The following is a 5145-nucleotide window of genomic DNA, read 5'->3' as shown; positions in this document are numbered from 1 at the left end:
GGGGGGGGGGGGGGGGGAATTGTCTTCTACTTTCCAATGAGATATGTTACAGCAATCAAATATGGTGAATTCTATAAACCAGTGTGTAAAAAAACGTAAACTCAAGTTTAAGAGTATAAAAAGTCTTAGAAAGGTGGAAAAAAAAGGTCTCCAAGTTGCACATCTTTGCAAATACAATTACAGACAGCTTCCTTTTAAAAGAACATGAGCTACGAAATTCCACCAACATTGTCCTTGTATTCTTCCAAAGACCAACTAGAGACAAACCAGTCACCTAATTAGAAATCTGTCCACCCTATCAACATATTTAGCATCCACAGCCACCCTTCCTAAACAAAGGTTCACTTGCACAACGCCACAACAACTTTTCCAACAAGGCTCAATTAAGCAACACCAGTTTCAGGCTTCAGAACCCCCAAACCTTCGACATACACCAAACAAAACTTTGACCAACATACCCAGAGAGACTAAAGTTCGTCCCTCGCACTACTGTACAAGAAATCTCTTTGTAGATTATCTGTATGATTGGCAACGCCACAGGAAGTGAAGAAAGATACATAAAAAATGTTGGTATATTGGACAATGTACTTCTAATCAACATGAGTCCAGCAAAAATTGGACAACTAAATCAGCTTCCAGCCACAGACCGACACTCCATTGTTTCTTAATGCCATTAAAAAAAGTTTGACCTTGAAAGGAGATCGCAACAGAACAGAAAGAAATTTTGACAACAAAGGCGACCCTGTATCCAAAAATACTAGCCAAAATCGTCAACAATGCCAAAAACCCCAGCTGAGAACATTTTTTATTTAGCCAAATTCACTTTCCGACCTAACACCACTTCAAAGGATAAGACAGACACCATAAGGGAAGGAGTTGGTCAAGAATCCCATGGAGCAAAGGAGGCAATGAATCCCATTATCTCAAGCCACAAAAACTATTAGAAAATCTCAAAGAAGAACCATTCAGCAAAATAGAAAAGCGCACTACTGAAATACAATGGTGCTATTCAATTCCACCATTTTGCCCCAAATTTGCATCTCCTCAGCAAGTAGCAAAAATCCCAACTAGTGTGATCATATGCCTTCTTTAAATCTGGCTCACAAAGTATCCCTGGTTCTACTGAACTTTGTCTGCTTTTGGGACATTCATTAGTAATCAGTACATAGTCAAAGATATGTCAAACTCAAACAAGGCATTATGAGATGTAGACATCATATCGAATTCACAAAATGCTTTTATCGTGAGAAGACAAGTCTCTGATTATGTTCTCATCACTATTGAATTCGGTCAAGAGAAACCAAAGTGCTTTGTAAGTAGGATATCAAAAACGCATGTGATCATGTGAAATGGTATTTTTTGTTGAATATGCTGAAGCAATGTGGTTTTAGGGAAAATTGGTGTAATCAAGTAGTCCACTGAATATCGAAAATGTTTTTTTCTATCTTACGAATGACACTTCTAAACAATTTTATAACAGTCTTGAGTTTTCGTGATGGTGATCCATTCTTCTCATTTGTGGGCTCATGAAATACAGTTGGGGTTTCGATCTCTCAATTGTTGATACATGTGACACTGGTTTTCTGCGAGAAAATCCCCGACCACACCCAAGATTTGCAATGCCTACCTTATGCTATAAAGCAATTTTCAGTTTAAAGTTCACCTTGGCTAAATCTGAACTGCTCTGAAGGTAAAGTGGAGAATATTGACACTGACCATTTCTGGATGTATGGTGATTTCGTTGCCAATTACCCACTCCGGTCTCTTTCTGACAACAACTTTCAAGGCATACTTAATGTGGAATAATGTGGAATGACATCATAGAGAAAATGAAGCATCGATTGACCAAGGGAAAAGGATTGTATTTGTCGAGGGTTGGTAGGATTACCTTAATTTAAGAGCATTTTGTCAAAACTGCCTACTGATCTGCCCTTGTCCCGCTTCCTGTTGGTATAGATAATTTACTAGATAAGTTGCAACCAAATTTCCTATATAGTGGCATGGGGGAGGAGTTCAATTTCATTTAGCAAGGTGGTATAAGGAGTTCGTCAAGTCTACATGGAAGGGCTTGGGGTCCACAGCTTAATGCAGTCTAGCATATCTCTTTGGCAAACGGTTTTGATGTTATGCAGCTGAGAAAGTGGTTTCAGAGGATGGTGGACAATGGGAAAAATGGTCGCTCTCAAGGTGCATGGAGTTCGAATGAAGTTAATGGATTGCAAGGAATAGGCCTTCAGAAAAAACCAAAGCTTGTTCTACTAGAATTGTGATGGGTAATGAGTCAAAGACCAGAATTTGGAATGGCGGGATGCCCAGATCAAATACTGAAGGCAGCCATCTTGGGTTATGTAACATAACCTTATTAACACTTTTTTTTATATACGTAACTTTTAATAAGGAAACTTTGGTAACAGATAACTTTTTGATAACGAGGAACTCTAGAGATTGAGCAAAATCAACATGTAGTTTACCAGGTTATACCGCAACCTATGCAATGCGCCTCAACACCGATGGGACACAACCCCTAAAAATTCTTTGCACCAGAGACAAGAATTTAAAACTACCCTAGGACAATGTAAAAACCATAACATGCATTCTTAAACAATTAAAAGATTATAAAAGATTATAAAATCACTTAAGAGATATGGATACAGCATTTTACAATCAACACTCTTCAATGAATAAATGTAATTAAAAGAAAATGACTAATAAAAAGTAGCAAAAAATTAAATTACTCTTGACTTATTCTTCTTTTTTTGAAGTAAAATTACTCTATAACTTTGAGTAGGAGATCTTTAACTTAAAAGTATTTCAGTACAAAAATAAGTTTAAATATGTATTTAGATAATCACAAATTCAAAAAAATAAATTCCATCGAGATCTGTACTCATATTTAACCTGCATTGACGACAATTTTTCTACCATTTGAACTTAACCCACACTTCATTGATGCATCAATTGGGGCCAGCAACCAAAATTACAAAAGACTATCAAAGTTTTCACGTTTTACCCTCCATGATAAGTATTAGTTACACTAAAAGAAGCAGGCAATCGGATGCAATCTGAGTAAACAGTAAGTATAAATCGGGAAGATCTCAAAAGGCACAGGCTAGACCCAAGAAAAGATCCCAAAATAATAAATCAAAGTCTAGTTTGGTGGATCACTGGTTATTCAAATCTACTTGATCCCAACCCAAAAGCAAGCAATTCATGAGCTGCCTGATTGCAGCAACCCACAAGGTGCAAGGGCTTATTTTGTTTGGCAGCAAATACACAAAGTACAGATTCTAAACTTCTAGTACGAAACTTGAAAAGAGATTATAGCAACATAGAAGTGACAAAAAAACCCCTCATGGGGATCTTGCAGTGCCAAAAAGAGATCATGTTTTCACTAATACATTTACAATAATATTCACATTTTAGTTTCTTCTACAAGTGCACTGGCTAGCATCAATGAAATCAAGGCGGTGTACTGTTGTGAGATTTTTTTAATCAACCCTTCAAAATAAATTGCCTAAAACAGTGTAAACAGAGATAAAGATGAAATAACGAAGATAGGGAAAGGATGAGACAAGTCATCTCTTGGACAAAATAAATAGCTTAACCCAGTTTTTAAAATTTACAATAGAATATATGTTTCAAACTCTGAAAGACAGATAATCCCTTCTGCAATCATATTTCAACAATTCTATCCACTTTTCAAATGTATGGATTCAAATGTATAGTATCTGAGTTTTTTGTAAAAACTTTTTCTATTCGTATGCTTTAGAACAGAACAAGTAGCAGTATCAGCAAATGGAACAATACTTCAACAAAGTTAAAAAAAGTAGAGAAGTGCAAACTGAACTTTAACACGATCTCCTATATTATTACAAAAGTTTGAAATGAAAACTTAAGAAGTAGATCAAAAGTTAACAAGGATAGAAACGAACCTTCTCCATCAGGGCCAGAAATAATTTCACTTCCACACTTGTTAGCAATGGGGTCTTCATGAGGCTAAAATGTTACACTTACTAACGGATATTACTTTTATATCATATAAGTTTGGACAGAGTAAACGATGAAATTATGGCCACGGGGGGTGATAAGAGTGAGACAAACAGATACTCGATCCGATTGTTGACGAATTTAAAATTGAGTTTTCCAGTCAAACCAAACAGAGTTCGTGATTGAAAAACAATAATCAAATGCTTCGATCCACAGTGCAAACAAGCAAAGAAAATTTTATAGAGGATTGAAACATCACTAGATTGATACTCCGAAAACTAAGTATATAGGATTCTTGATGCACTCTTTGACGAGCAAGATATCAATATTATTCAAGACTTTAGCATCCCATTAAATTGTTTAAAATAATTTAAAACAATGATAATTATAGAACCATCCGGCAAAATTAATTTAGACTCGCATATCCTCTTTTTAACCCTGTCTGATTTTCTTGTGCCCTTAGGGAATGCATCCCAAATTCATTCGTTTCTCGACATAGGGAGCCTAAATTAATAATTTTTATCCAGAGAGGAAAAAAATCCTTATAAGAGACATTTTTCTATTTTGCCAGACAACATCCAACAATAAAAAAGATCGATTACGAAAATGAATCCAGCGTTGGTATTATATTCTCGGGTCTAAACTGAAACCTTTTACCCCAATAACGATTCAAAAGCCAACTCAAATCCAGATTTAAACCCAATCACAGGAAAGGGTTCACGGAAAAAATTGAAATTCCGATAAGACATTTTCTATTCTTGCCAGACAACATATCAACATCCAACAATAAAAATCATAGATCGGTTCTGGAAATAAATCCAGCGTTGGTATTATATTCACGGTTCTAAACTAAAACCTTTTACCCCAATAAAGATCCAAAAGCCAACTCAAATCCAGATTTAAAGGAAATGGTTCACGAAAAAAATGAAAGTCGGAGGAGAGGTGGGGCTTTGCGGACAGCTTGTAATCGAGGAACAAGACAACGGGACGACTGGATCGTCGGAGAGGCGGGCTGCTGCAACTCACCCAGGGGCCAGAATTCACAACCTTCAAACTCTGGTAGCTGGTAGCGTCTCTTCCACGCCCATATTAGGCTATTAGCACCGTACTTACAGCCGAAAACTCCCCGTTTCGTTACTGATGAAATCAGTCGATATG

At 36.5% G+C, this 5145-nt stretch overlaps 1 long non-coding RNA gene across 1 annotated transcript; it reads right to left on the bottom strand.

The window, feature by feature from the left end:
- Positions 1-5145, bottom strand: LOC122305223. The gene is made up of 2 exons (XR_006241054.1): positions 1889-5145; positions 1-1768 (listed from the first exon to the last, which is right to left on the bottom strand). It is a non-coding gene; the product is annotated as an uncharacterized LOC122305223 (long non-coding RNA).

The sequence above is a fragment of the Carya illinoinensis genome, chromosome 3 (genome assembly GCF_018687715.1).
Source record: "Carya illinoinensis cultivar Pawnee chromosome 3, C.illinoinensisPawnee_v1, whole genome shotgun sequence".
In the NCBI taxonomy this organism is placed as follows: Eukaryota; Viridiplantae; Streptophyta; class Magnoliopsida; order Fagales; family Juglandaceae; genus Carya; species Carya illinoinensis.
Note: the sequence above shows the minus strand (reverse complement) of the source record. Positions and strands in the feature narration are given on the sequence as shown.